The sequence below is a fragment of the Thermobia domestica genome, chromosome 4, assembly GCF_964235325.1.
Source record: "Thermobia domestica chromosome 4, izTheDome1.hap1.1, whole genome shotgun sequence".
Lineage (NCBI taxonomy): Eukaryota > Metazoa > Arthropoda > Insecta > Zygentoma > Lepismatidae > Thermobia > Thermobia domestica.
This window is the reverse complement of record NC_137457.1, coordinates 23,943,110-23,959,138: the sequence shown is the minus strand read 5'-3', so window position 1 is coordinate 23,959,138 and position 16,029 is coordinate 23,943,110. Positions and strand designations below refer to the sequence as shown.

Sequence of the window (16,029 nt, the reverse complement as noted above, 5' to 3'; positions counted from 1 at the left end):
TGCATGAGGCGTGAATATATAGTTCATCTGAACTAGGAACCGTGTGATTTACCCCTTGAACCGAATTAGCAGAAGAAGATTGTAACGCATCACTGAATAAGTTTATAGAACGACAGAGAGATGTTACAACTATTCATAAATCCATATGATGTTTCGAAAATATTAACCTTCAAATGATACATGTGAAAATTCCGTACAATCTGACATTTAGTTCACAAATTATAGTGGTTTTAGTGTCTCTACTTTTGTAATTTTCAAAACAATGGAAAAATCTGAATTTTGTGTGTTGATAAAGCATTGCGTTTTAATGTGAAAAAAATAGTGTTCATGCAAAGCAATAGCTTGACAAGTATTATTCGGGCTCTGCTACACAGTGTGACCACCACTAGTACTTTCGTACTTGATCTAGTACCCTATATTTGTCATATTATAGTGTTCTATAGTTCTCGCGCTGAGTCGTGAAGCGTGGGCTTTAAACCAATCATAGAAATATTTTGCTTGAGCTCCAACACATCGGAAAACTTCGGTACAACTCGTGGAGCCGCTTCCCGAGCGCACACTTGGGGAAACGTCGAACAGCTGAATTCACCAACTATGTTGCCAAACTTTGAAGACATAGTAATCGAGTATATAAAAAAGGCATTTAAAAATTACCAATAATAACACTGCACAATAATAATTACTGTAACAACTATTCTAAAATGGAAACAATAGCACAAATAGTAACAACGAAAATATAACGCAACAAAAAGGAATTAACAAAACGGAACTTGACGTCAATCCGATAACACTGTACTCTCGGGAGATGTTTTCCGTGTAGCGCGAGAAAAGACACTGACAAAATTTGATGGGTGGGGGTTGACGACTGGAACACACCCTCGCGTTCTATTGGGTGGTGAAGTCGGTAGATCTAGGTCAAGCTTCACGACTCGGCGCGAGTACTATAGTACGTTCACCAACAAATCTATAAATATACCACAGTGACTTGATCTCTAGTCTTCCTTTGCAAGCGCTGCTATCGGCTGAAGGAATTCCACTCGCTATCTCTCGCTTAGCAACAGCTGAACCTTTATTGGCTCAACGCGTGGGTGTGTGAGGGTGTGAGCTTTAGTTCGCATTTTTGCCACGGCTCAAGACATTTTCGCAGCACAATAGTACTTTTCTCCTCGTCTTCTTTTCTCATAAATACATCTGGGAGAGGAAAAGGAATCTCGTGAAAATTTGTCAATGTACGAAAATTTCACTCTTAAGGACGTCGGGTGGAAATCAGGCACGTATCCACGGGGGTCTAGGAGGGCCTGACCCACCTAAATTTTTGCTGTCCACTCTAAAATTTTCACGGTAGACTTACAAATTAACTATAATATGGTGGTGAACTATAGTATGGTTGGATCGGGGCCCCCTAACTTCTACCACCCCGCTACATTTTTGAACTGGCTACCGGCCTGGAGGAAATAGACCCATTTCTATCGATTTTGTGCTGTTCATTCTATTGGAGAAAATTGGAAGTACAAAAGTATAAAAGAACAAAGGCTTAAAACTAATAAATGACCACATTAAACAATATTACATATTTGGTGATCCGTTTAAACAGTAGGCTATTAAGGAATTAAAACTCGATTTTCTCAGTAAGACCATTTTATGATATTTCTTGTTTCCCCCCGATATCCTCTATATTTGTCATACTTGTGTTACTTTAGGGGTTTAACAGTGAGTTTTAATACGACAATTAAGCAGGGATTCCGCCAGGATTTTTAGTTTAGGGGGTGTTACGTCAAAATGGGAGGGTGTAAGTGGTTTGCACGGTTTGTATCGAATTTTGACTGTAAAAATTAAAGTTGGGGTTCTTTCAAGAATGGGGGGTCACTCCCCCATACACCGGGGACGGGGAGCTGGCCGAAACCTAATAAGAAAAATATTAATATCGTAAAATGTCATAAATAGGGTGAAACGGGAGGAGATAAAATTTTAATACTTTTTCCCCACATCTAGTACACTTTTTCTGCAAAGGTTAGTAAGAAATGTTTTTGCTGGGTGGTCACACTGCTGCTACATCGAGACAAATCGTAGAAAAGTGGTTTGGTGATTTTAAACGCGGCCCTACAAAACATCGATGATGCCGAACGCTCTGATCGACCATATTCGGCAATTGTTTCAAAACATTTTATAAAAAAGGTCTCCACAAAATAATTTTGGACATCGTAAACTGAAGTTGCGGGAGATAGCTGACACCTTAAAAATATCAAAAGGCAATGTGTTCACAATTTTGCATGACTATTTGTCCATGAGAAATCTCTGTTCGAAATGAGTACAGCGTTTGCCCACATTCAACCAAAAATAACGTCTTGACGATTCAGAGTGTTGTTTGGAGCTGTTTCAGCGGAATAAAAGATTTTTTTTTTCATGCGGTATGTGATAATGGATGGAACATGGATCAATCATTACACTTTAGAGTCAAACCGGCAGTCAGCTGAGTGGACAGCAACCTGTGAAAGTCGCCCAAACCGACCCAAAAAAAGGAAATATCAGCTGGTAAGATTTTGGTCTCCGTATTTTGGGATGCGCAAGGTATTTTATTCATCGATTACCTTGAGAAGGAAAGAACTACCAATAGCGAGTAGTATATTGCGTTATGGTGTGTTAGCAAGAAGAAATTGCGAAAGATACGACCCCAAATGGAAAAGAAACAGTATTTATTCGCCGTGTCACAAGTCGATCGCAACAATGACAAAATTGTGTGAATTGCACTTTGAATTGCTTCCCCATCCACCGTACTCTCTGGATCTGGCTCCCAGCGCCTACTGTCTGTTTGCAGACCTAAAAATACTGCTTCAGGGAAAGAGATTTGGCTCCAACGAAGAAGTGGTTGTCGAAACTGAAGCCTATTTAGAAGTTAAAGATAAATCGTTCCACAAAAAGGCATCGAAATGATACAGAAGCGTTGGAATGAATGTATCACTTTTGAAGGAGATTATGTTGATGAATAAAGTCGAGTTTTGCCTAAAAGTTGTGAAGATGGCATTAATCAAATTAACCTACGAACTTATTGAATCATGTGTCAACTAAGGTTACAGGCTTCTAATCTTTCAGAGCAGTTTATTGGAAATGGGTATTTAGTTGAATGCCCTGTGGGGGATACGGACAAAATCTCGCCAGGCCGAAACCTTGCGTGGGCAAAGCCTCGCCGCCCGAAACCTCGCGGACTAAAATCTCGTCGGGCCAAAATCTCGCTTGGCCAAAAATTTGCGGAATGAAACCTTTCCTTAAAATTTACCCAATGAGTTTCTTAATATGCAATTCCATATTACTACTACTACTACTACTACTACTAAATAATAATAATAATAATAATAATAATAATAATAATAATAATAATAATAATAATAATAATAATAATAATAATAATAATAATAATAATAATAATATACAAAACATCATGGCTGTGTGGGCTTTCTTGGGGTATTTCCGTTTTTTCCCACTTTCTTCATTCCATCATTTCCTTCATCCTGATCATCTATGTCTCCTTTAACCTACAGGACATAATCGAGGGACGTAAAAACTCACATATTATTTCATACTTTCATAAATATTATTCGATTTTGTTAGAATTTCCTTAGGTTACGGTCAAAGTTAAATAAAAACCATCCCAGAGTCAAACTCCATCTATATTGAAAATTAGATCGAGACAGGTCCGGTTTTTCAAAAGTTATTAAGTCACAAACGTAGCAAATTCAATTTTTATGTGTTTCTATATGTTTCGCCCTTTCCCTCCGTCTTCCCTTCAAAGTGAAATGATAAAAGCCATCCCAGGCGGTAATCTGATCTTTAAGGCAAATTCGATCGAGATTAGTCTCTTGGTTCAAGAGTTATTAAGTTTTATTTATTTTTATATATCTATCCCTCCACTTCATTATGCCGTCAAAGTGAAATTACGAAAGACATCTCAGGCCCGAACTTCATCTATGTTGAAAATTTGATCGAGATCGGTCGGGTGGCTCAAGCGGTATGATGTCACAAACATAGTAGTTTTCATTTATATATATATATATATATATATATATATATATATATATATATATATATATATATATATATATACAGATTTTCAAAGCACGCGTTAGAATATTTTCTTGTCATTATTTTAATGTAATTATGTGTTATTACAAAATATATACATATAGCAATATATAGAGCATTCTACATCGAAGAAATCGTAGTGACGACGTTTTATACTGACGACATTTCTTCCCAGGCGAGATTTTGGGCCGCGAGGTTTTAGGCGGCGAGGTTTTGGCCAGGCGAGTTTTTGTACTCAAACTGCCCTGTAGTTACGCTTCGGAGCCTAGAGATGGTGGTTATGTATAAGTGGATGGTGGTGGTGGTGAAAGAACTAGAGTCTTGATTATCAGTTTAGCATTTCTTTTTCACCAGCGAGGCTATATGAGACATAGACCTACAACTTAACGTTAGATCTGAACCACATGAGCTCCCGGCGAGAATCGAAGCCGGATCTTCCTCGCCAAAGGCCGCGTACGCTAAAAGGTTAACTACAAGGGAACTCGGTGATGCCAGCGTAAGAAAAAAAAAAGGATTGGAAACGAAAAAGCTGGTAGTGACGGATCTAGAAGTTAAAAAAAATGAGGGGAGCAGACAATCCAGACAACAACAGATATATCATAAGTTTACTACAAATTTTCAAAAATATATAAGTAATACCTTAAATTATTTTGTCCCTCAAAAGACCAGGGGGCTTATATCCGCCAATGAAAGCTCGTAGTCATGTTATTGTTCACTAAAATTTAACATTTACAAGAGGTAAGTAAATACGATGATGAGGTAAGCTTCAAATTGGTTCGTCTCGGCAACACCTTTATGCATCGATATTATTGCATACATAACTTACAAAAATTAGAATTTAAGGGGATTTTTTTTTAATAGTTGTGTGCTATATATTATTAAAGACATCGTGCACTGCTGCCTTACTGAACAAAACGCTTGTTGGGCATATGTTAGTTTTACCTTAATAATGAATATGGTTCACGTATAACATTTTTCATGTTAACAAAAAATATATATATAGTTTCTATCGATTTTCTCGCAAACTACGCATTAAGATTTTATCTTCAATCATGTCATTATGTTCAGCTGAATCTATTCAGATCTATCATATATACATCGATTGGTTCATCCCCGTACTTGGATAAAGTGCTTAATTAGTATAAAGTAATAATATTTACCCCCCAGTCCGTGGTAATAACCGAATGTCCTCGGGTGTTTGGTTTTGGATCAGGAGTTATGCGGGTTCGAGCCCCACTAAAGAAACATGAATATGTTAATTATACTAGAAGAGTCTGTGTTCGTATCCCTGTCACAGCGGATTAAATACAATATTGAATAAGATTAATTAGAAGGCGATGGGGAACAATGCCCCGGCTGGACTGAATTTAAAATAATAATCTCCTCTGGTAAAGACAGTAAAGAGGATCACGCGATTTTATGTCTGGGATTTGGTATATCGACTCATCTTACATTTTAGAGTAAGGAAAGCTACATATTCCTTTATTATAGGCAACCAACGTTTCTTTGCTGTTGTGCAGGTTGCATAAAACTATAGGATGTTATAGATTTTTAATGTTGACATCAACAGCAACGTTAAAGTCACCGTTTACCCGTAAAGATGTAAGCCTTCGACTCATCTTACATTTTAGAGTAAGAAAAGTTACATATTCTTTTTATTATAGGCAACCAACGTTTCTTTGCTGTTGTGCAGGTTGCATAAAACTATAGGATGTTATAGATTTTTAATGTTGACATCAACAGCAACGTTAAAATCACCGTTTACCCGTAAAGATGTAAGCCTTCGACTCATCTTACATTTTAGAGTAACACAAGTTACATATTCTTTTATTATAGGCAACCAACGTTTCTTTGCTGTTGTGCAGGTTGCATAAAACTATAGGATGTTATAGATTTTTAATGTTGACATCAACAGCAACGTTAAAATCACCGTTTACCCGTAAAGATGTAAGCCTTCGACTCATCTTACATTTTAGAGTAAGAAAAGTTACATATTCTTTTATTATAGGCAACCAACGTTTCTTTGCTGTTGTGCAGGTTGCATAAAACTATAGGATGTTATAGATTTTTAATGTTGACATCAACAGCAACGTTAAAATCACCGTTTACCCGTAAAGATGTAAGCCTTCGACTCATCTTACATTTTAGAGTAAGAAAAGTTACATATTCTTTTATTATAGGCAACCAACGTTTCTTTGCTGTTGTGCAGGTTGCATAAAACTATAGGATGTTATAGATTTTTAATGTTGACATCAACAGCAACGTTAAAATCACCGTTTACCCGTAAAGATGTAAGCCTTCGACTCATCTTACATTTTAGAGTAAGAAAAGTTACATATTCTTTTATTATAGGCAACCAACGTTTCTTTGCTGTTGTGCAGGTTGCATAAAACTATAGGATGTTATAGATTTTTAATGTTGACATCAACAGCAACGTTAAAGTCACCGTTTACCCGTAAAGATGTAAGCCTTCGACTCATCTTACATTTTAGAGTAAGACAAGTTACATATTCTTTTATTATAGGCAACCAACGTTTCTTTGCTGTTGTGCAGGTTGCATAAAACTATAGGATGTTATAGATTTTTAATGTTGACATCAACAGCAACGTTAAAATCACCGTTTACCCGTAAAGATGTAAGCCTTCGACTCATCTTACATTTTAGAGTAAGAAAAGTTACATATTCTTTTATTATAGGCAACCAACGTTTCTTTGCTGTTGTGCAGGTTGCATAAAACTATAGGATGTTATAGATTTTTAATGTTGACATCAACAGCAACGTTAAAATCACCGTTTACCCGTAAAGATGTAAGCCTTCGACTCATCTTACATTTTAGAGTAAGGAAAGTTACATATTCTTTTATTATAGGCAACCAACGTTTCTTTGCTGTTGTGCAGGTTGAATAAAACTATATAATGTTGCATAAAACTGTGGAGTAACGAACGGACATAATAACAGGATAATCTCTTTAAAAGTCTCTGTGCGCACTTGTTATAATAAAGTGGCTAGAACGTGAGGCTTCGGTGAACGGAGTCCCGAGTTCGAGATCCCGGTAAGAAAATTTTAAAATATTAGGAATTAGATTTCTGATCTCTCGGCATCTAAGGCCAGTTAGCCCGTCACATTCACATATATGAGGGATGACGTCCTTCGGCGAGCACACTATCCAGGAAAAGTGAAGGAACAGAGGAAGGAAGCGGTCTGGGACCTTTATGTTCGGTGCCATTCCGGCATTTGCCTGGTATGAATGAGGGAAACCCAAGAAAATCTCACTCAAGTGTCCCCACCGGGAATTGAACCCAGGACAGCTCACCAGCTCACACCAAAGGCGACAGCGTTAGCGACTACGCCACGCATTGCCACAATATTAAACTATGAAAACACGATGATGGTTTGAAATCCACCTTACACTGTAGACCAGTTTCAAACTTTTTAAAGTAAAGCCCCTGCTTGTAAGGACGAATATGCGAAATATGCGATTACGCAAATTCGTCAAACTTTCAAATTTGAATTTTCGACATTACAGTTTGCTTTATTTATAATCGGTACATTTTTATTTTTTAAGGGATTGTGTATTTGATACCACTAATTAATTATATAATAGTACAAATCATTAATGGTTTGGCAATTAGCTCGTATTTTATTGGGCAAAAAACCCTAACACACAGACATAGTGAGCCTGTTACTTACTGACCTATTGCTCCATATTCCGGTTGCCACTTTCGCCAGCGATGTTAACCACAAACTATGCTACACTTGATACACAAATATACACACACACACGCGCGCGCTTGAAGAAATAAAGAAAAAAATTACACACACAGGCCACCAACACAAACTATGAATTTGGAGTTCCTCACGGTATCGTGTTAGACACTCTCATGGTTAATACAGATGGATTCGAAGCATCTTCACAATTGATCACACACATTTATCATCACATGTAGCTAGCTTCGCGGGTCTGTTTGAGAACACACACACACACATATGCATGCATACATAGATACGTGAAGCGCATGGGAGGGGTAAAAGGAAGAACAATCTTGCATACACATCCACTCTACACACAAGATCAGCAGCATATGTGGAAGTGTCGGTCCAGATATATCATTAGATTTAAGAACTCTTTCTCTATTGCACTTGTTCCGCAACTATGAGAACATATGTGACTTAAAATGGGGAGGGCAAAGAGAAAGGAAAAAGGAGGTTTTCCGTCATCGAAACGCGAAAGAGGGTCCAGAAGCGAAAGGCAAGACGTGCAGGAGGGAAATCACCTCTCTCTCTCTCTCTTTCTCTGACTTGCTCCAATCGTCCTCCATATTTTGTTCTCTCCCTATTTTCTTCGCCAATCTCTGTCCCTCCTCTTTTCTCTCTACACTCGCCCTCCACTCTTTCCCCTTACGAACCGTTGACCTCAATGAGAACGTATTACGTTAACGAAATCAAACGGCCCGGACGCATGCACCAGCTAGTATCGTCTCTCCCTTTCGCTCTCTCTTTCTAGACGTCCTTATGTGTTGCACGCTTGTAACACGAGCAAAACGAACGGAACGCAATAAGAAAAATATACTATGTGTCCACAAATTTATTACAGTAAACAAATCATAAATGTATATTAATAAGTGTTTATGAGCAACACAAATGAAACACAATCAGAAGAATGTGTCATTGTTACATTTGTTGCCCAGCACACACACACACACACACAAACATTACACATACAATCAGGGTTATACCGTATCTTCAAAATAAACAAGAATGTCTTGTAAGGTTCATTAAGAATTTGTCGTAAGTATTCATTAATAAGAATGTCTTGTAAATGTTTATTAATGAGAATGCCTCGTAAATGTTTACTAATAATAATGTCTCGTATAAGTGTTTCTTAATACGAATGTCTCGTAAGTAGCTATTCATTAATAAGAATGTGTCGTAAGTATTCATTAATAAGAATGTCTCGTATAAGTGTTTATTAATACGAATGTCTCGTAAGTAGCCATTCATTAATAAGAATGTCTCGTAACTGCTTACCAATAAGAATGTCTCGTATAAGTGTTTATTAATACGAATGTCTCGTAAATAGTTATTCATTAATAAGAATGTGTCGTAAGTGTTCATTAATAAGAATGTCTCGTATAAGTGTTTATTAATACGAATGTCTCGTAAGTAGCTATTCATTAATAAGAATGTGTCGTAAGTGTTCATTAATAAGAATGTATCTTATAAGTGTTTATTAATACGAATGTCCCGTAAGTAGGTATTCATTAATAAGAATGTCTCGTAAGTGTTTACTAATAAGAATGTCTCGTATAAGTGTTTATTAATACGAATGTCTCGTAAGTAGCTATTCATTAATAAGAATGTCTCGTAAGTGTTTATTAATAAGAATGTCTCGTAAATGTTCATTAGCAAGAATTTTAATGTCTCGTAAGTATTCATTAATAAGAATGTGTCGTAATAAGAATGTTTATTAACAGGAATGCCTCGTAAGTATTCATTAATAAGAATGCCTCGTAGGTGATCATTAATGAGAATGTCTTGTAAATGTTTACTAATAAGAATGTCTCATAAGTGAATGTTAATAAATGAGTACGAATAACACAAACGGAACATATTGAAACTCAAGAGTGTTAGAAAATTATTGCTATACACACACACACACACACAAAATCAGATGTGTGATTACAAATATATTATGATTATTAAGATCGTAAATGTAGACAAACAGCAAGACGAAACACACTTAGAATTAAGCGTGCTTATAAATTCTATTGTCGTAATACATAATGAGAATTATGTATTTACAAATTGATCCTGATAAAAAAAGAACGAGTTAAATGTATACCAAAAACAAAACGAAATATAATAAGAATTGTGTGATTACGAAATGTACGCCGTACACACAATCAAAATTGTGCATTCATAAATTTGTCATGATAAAGAACATAATTGTACTGTATATTAGTGTGTTATATGTATACAAATAATAAAACTGAATACAATTAGAATTCGTAAGATTGCCATATAGACACAACTGGAATTATTTTCACAAATTTGTCATGATAAGTAAGTACATAAATCGTATTAGTAAATACACACAAACAACAAAATGGAACACAATTAAAATTAGAGATAATTACGAAATATGTAACAATGTGTATACACACTTGTATTAATATTATGTATTAGAAAAGTGAGGGAGTTAGAAAATAAAATTATTGAAGAACAAAAAAGGAGGGGGGGAAGTAAGCAAGACAGTGTTAGAGAAGCAATTCTATTGTGAATTACATGATACAAGATGTGGTGGAAGAAAATATACGAATGGAGAAAATAATAATGTTGGAAATAATTAAAAAGAGGAAAAAATGGTTAGGAAATTCTTTGAGAAGAAAATATATTCTGAAGGACATGATATAAGGAATTGTGGAAGAGAAGGTACAGAGGCAGAAAAGAATAGTATTGGAGACAATTAAAACGAGGAACAAACACTGGTTTGAACATTTTTAAAGAAGAAATGGAAGGAAATATACAGGAGAGAATGATAAACAAATGGAAATAATCAAAAGATGAAAAGAAATTAGTTAGGATATTCTTTGACAACAAATTGTATTCTGAAGGAAATAATGGAAGGCAAGAAGGAAGGAATTAAACGGAGAGAGAAAAGAGAAGTATTGTAGAAAATTAAAACGAGAAAAGAAACTGATTAGGACATTATTGAAAAATGTTTGTATTTCTATGGACTCGATGGTAGGCATACTGGAAGGTAAATAAAAAAAATCAGTTAATTTTATCCCGTTCGTTTCTTGTACTTCTATTAATGTTCTACAAAATGCAAATGGTACCCTGCAAAAATCATGCACTAATGTATAGACCACACATACTGCTCATCATGGTCTTCTGATCTTAACACTAATGGGCTCAGTCGATGCGAAATTTTTCATACCTTAGGTATTTACTGTAAGAATCCATGATAATCTTCAAGAGAAAATACGTATGAGAAAGTTCCAGAAAACATGACAGAAGTTTGAGGAAATGTGTTAAGAATGGTGAATGACATGTGGAGTATAGTTTGGGTTAAAACTGATTAATTGATTGATTGATTGATTGATTGATGAATTGATTGATTGTTGAACTGATTGATTAATTAATTGATTTTCATTTAGGTTCTTTACCAGCAGTCAGGGTATATAGACCGAGACCTACAATTTAAAGTGCGATCTAAACCAATGATAATTGTTACCCGGAAGCAGTTAGACTGGTGTCCTGCGCACACCCTGACAAAGACACACGTGGAGAATTTCAAGTTTGTTATTATAATTCTAATAAGGCCGTTTTTCTCCCTTTCTCTTACTAAATCTAACATTTTCCTTGTTTTGTTTATGTGCGTGTGTATATCAAAGTACTACGCTGAAAGCTATCTGGAAGAGCTATCGAAATATGAGCATGTGAGAATCATAATGAAACAAAGGCAATAAGTTTTCTTTTCAGGGATGTGAAAATGCCAGGGAGTACCCGTAAGACTTGTCACATACAATATGAGCGATGCTGCTAAGCTAAAACACAGTTTTGTTGAATGTTCTTGTATAGCCTGTGTTTTCAAAACCCTTCCTAACTCAACTTTTTCACATTATTTTGAACTTTCCATAACAATGTTCAAATAAACCTCTATAATAACCTCTATAAGGCAAATGTTTAAAAATTACAACCACGATAAGTCGAAGAATTTTAAAGGTTTCATAATCATATTTAAAAACCTCGATAACTCGAACTTTCGTATCTGCGAACCTCTATAGTTCGAATTTCTCTTGATGAGACCTCCATAACTCGAAGCTAAAAGTCTATGGTTTTATGTAATTGCCATTGTTGCTAATGTGTAGTACTGTAGTTGTATTTTACTTATATCTAGACATGAAAGCCTCCCCTCCAAAACAATACACGTACAGTATTTTATTTTTATACTAGTCATTTTATTTGATTTAAGGAACTGTCACAACTTCGAGTTCTGAAGGTTGAACGAATAAAACTTTGAGTTATAAAGATTATATAATCACCTTTAATCAGGGTTAAAAGTGGACTTCAGAATGTAAAGAGACGCACGACGTTACACCGTCCCCCCATGCCTATCTTTGCCTGTAGGTTTTTAAGAAGTGGAGGGACGCAATAGATATTTTTTGGAAGTGGCGGAACGACATCGATCCACGTTCCAACTCACTTTTACCCCTGCCTTTAATGAGAAACGCGGAACCTCGCTATTTCGAATTTTTGTTGAGGCTACCTTGATAACTCAAAAAACCCAGTAACTCGAATTTTTATCTATTCCCTTCAGCTTCAAGTAATCGAGGTCCTACTGTATTTGATTTTCTTCTTTTAACATTTTATTGTGAATTTTTAATGTACAGCTTGTGTCGGCCATTGACCTTACCAAGATGGGGACAAGTAGTCTCACTACTGGCGCCACCCCGTATCAAACTTTAATTAATCAATCAACGCTATCTTGGTTAGTTAATAAATAATGTAAAATTGGTAATTGAATATATTAATAGTCAAACTCCAGTAGTTAAAAAAAAACCTACTATAAATGTATTCAATAAATCTGCAGATTTGATCGATTTTGGCTGGTTCCAGGTAGTATCGGATCTACCATGTGGCCGGGGACCTAGATCCTCAGTTTTTGAGTGACGAAAATAATTTGAGCTATAATTTATGTACTTTTGAAAGTTTATAGTAAACTCATGATATACCTCTCATCAGTGGCGTAGGGAAGGGGGGGCCCAGAGGGGCCGCCCCCCCCCCAAAGAGGTCCGACAATGTACTTTGGTACTTTGACGTTTGTAATTTTTTATGTATTTTTATGTTTATATTTTTTTTTGTTTGTAATGTTTCTATATGTACCTATAACAGCACTTGCCCCCCCCCCAAACACACATCCTGGCTACGCTACTGCCTCTCATAGTTTGGGTTCTGGCTTGCTCCTCAGTTTTTACTCTCTAGATCCGCCACTTCTAGGTCTGGGTTCTGTCAGGGTTTACGAATCTGTCTGGATTCGGGTCTGAGAAGCGAGACCCAAACCTGGGTCACCCAGACGCAAGTAAAGACCATAATAACTCAGGTGACCTGCACCATTACTGATGTGAACTACTATAGGTCGTTTAATGCTGTTCAATCGAGAATCGAACCGGAACCTCGAGCACCAAAGTCAAGCATGCTATCCACTAGACCAGTGATTCTCAACCTAATTCCTTTCACGACCCCCATTTGCCAGCGACCCCCTATTAATTTCTGGTTTGTAATAAGTTTGTATGGAATTTTTAATATACTCGTACCTAATGCGGAGATCTCATGATATTCATCCATTTCTATAATAGTAAGAACCGATTTCTTGTATATTATGGATACAGTAACTTCCTTAAAAGCGAATGGATTAAAACCAAATTTGGTCAGTTCATTCATTTACAAATATCGAATTCGATCCGTCATACTGTTTCAAAATGGAGGCCGTTTGAAAATTTTAAATCTTCATAACTCCCTTAATTTGGGGTCATATGATAAAAAAAATTAAGTGATTTCTAACTTTGGTTTTTTAAAAAAAACTTGTACAGTTGTTAAAAAAAGTTATTGAGTATTTTAAATGACTTGATAATGTGCGTCGTGAAGATTGAACCGGACATTGCAGCACTAGTGAAATCATACCATGCACAATGTGCTTTTTCGTGGCTAGGCGGTTGGCGTACGCGCCTTTGGCGTGGGAGACCTGGGTTCGATTCCTGGCGGGAGCTCATGTGGTTCGGATTCCACATTAATCAGTAGGTCCACGTCTCATATAGCCTCGCTGCTGAACGGGACGTTAAACTCAATATCACTTCATACCATGCTCAAATATCTCATTAGCTTTCAAACAGTATGTATGAAAATAAAAATATGCCTATCAGAACAAAATTCAAAATAATACTTAAAAAATATTTTCCGGTATTAGATTCTCATTATATTTATCTCTTCTGCTTATCTTCGCGACACCCATTAAACCCTCTCGCGACCCCCAGGTTGAGAAACCCTGCTCTAGACAATTAATGATGGGTGTTTAACATTGAAGAATAGATTATTTACCCGTGATTGAATTCTGGAGGTAAGGTTTGTTGTTAAGAGAGCACCTGAACTCCACACCATTGACTTTGTGAGTGTGTGGAAGGCTCTCGGATCGATGTCCTGGTTCATAAACACGGAAGCCAGAGGAGGGAGAAGAAATGCAACTACGAGGGGAGGGATGAAGGGGGGAGAAGCCGTGAAGAAAATAAGAATAAAACAAAAGCGTATGTCGGATAGAAGAGCCGTGGAAGGTAAAAGACTATGTTGGGTGTATGAGGTCAATGTTCCCGGTTGATATTTTCTGAGAAGAACGGAAAAAGGAAAAAGGAAGTAAACGATGCAAAAGACGAGAGAGACGAAGGCAAGGCATGCAATCAAAACGTCAAACAAAGGTTGCCAGTTTCACTATAATTATCAGGGGTGTATTTCATAAATCTACAATATTATTAGAGCTCGACGAGGGGAAGGGGGTATCCAAAGATGACATATATTATAAAACATTAAGACTATCTAAATATAGTCGCCAAGATGTTTATGCAACCCGTACTTCTTGAATGTTTTGAAATTTGCATATTAGTGTCACATATTTTGTTGTTTCCATTTTATAAATAGGACTAGCCTTTGGCTTTGCTCGGCATACGGCCTCGCATCTCTCATGTATCAGCCTTTGCATCAACAGTAAATTTCGTGCACTTTCTCTTTATATCTCCTGAATTTACCCAACTTATGGCTTCGCCCTCATACCCCCGTCTTTCCTCGGTCTACGACCTCGCACCTTTTAAGCCCAAAATTCTACCGAATTTCAAGTTTCTTTTCCTATTTCAACTATCTAAAAGATAAGATTTTGTATTCCAAGAAAACGCCCATTTAAATAATATGGGAATTTCTTCATCCTCCTTCAGACCCCTTAAAAATTAAAAATATTCAGTTTGGGCAATTTTCTTGTCTGTAATCCCGGAAAGCTACAGTCATGCCAAATTTCATCATTCTAATCCTGCCGGAAGTGCCTAAATATTTTGAGGTGTAGAAGATGTCCCATATAAATAACATGGGAAAGATTTTTCAGTTCCCTATAAAAACACACTAAAATTGGGAATTTTTATTTTTGGTGATTTACTTAGGTAACGCTAACGAAAACGTACAAGCATACCAAAATTCAAGTTTGTGTTCCTGTTCCAACTACCTAAAATATGAGATTGTAGGTAAAAAAAAAAAAAAAAAGGCTCATTTTAACAACATGGGGAATTTCTTCATCCCCCTTTAGACACCCTAAAAACTAAAAATATTCACTTTTGGCAAATTTTCTGCCATGCCACATTTCAACTTTTCATGTCAACCAGAAGTACCCCTTTAATTTATGTCAGTCCAGGCAGTTTTATACATATATAGTTAGGATAATGGTAAGACTTAAGAAAATGAATTAAAGGAAGAACATTCTCGCGGGGTTCTGCTTTAATTAGGAATATTTTCGAATTTGTTGAGCGTACGAAACTTGGCATACAACTATTCTGTGAAGTTATTTTTTGTGCCTTGTCTTCTTCATCGAACATGATACAGCCGGCTAGCTTTGTACTTTGTTGAAAATGATAGTAAATGTATCTGAATTGTCACTCGTTCAGTTACTGCAGAATATCGGTCTATATTCTCCAATAAACACTTCATTATACTATTTCTATCCGAAAAGAAAGCGTGATTTTATTTTTCAAAGTGAAACTAGAAATTTCTTAAGAAGTGAGAGTGTTCATATACTCCTACCCGACAAAAAACTATGCTTTCATACATATATACACAAAAGAAATAATAAACACTTCTGACCAGAGTATATACACTTGTTTATTAAAAACTAAATTCCAGTGTAACAGTTTCAACAAC

The 16,029-nt window shown here is 36.2% G+C and overlaps 1 protein-coding gene across 2 annotated transcripts in view; it reads right to left on the bottom strand.

The window, feature by feature from the left end:
- Positions 1 to 16,029, bottom strand: part of LOC145683775 (solute carrier organic anion transporter family member 74D-like) — a 551,718-nt gene that overhangs the window by 471,756 nt on the left and 63,933 nt on the right. The window contains exon 1 of one of the 2 annotated variants that reach the window (XM_081755343.1): positions 7,772 to 8,173. The exons of the other annotated variant lie outside the window; for it this stretch is intronic. The gene's annotated coding sequence lies outside the window, so the exon portion shown is untranslated. Of the gene's footprint in view, positions 1 to 7,771; positions 8,174 to 16,029 lie in introns of those variants that run through there. 2 annotated transcript variants of the gene reach the window in all.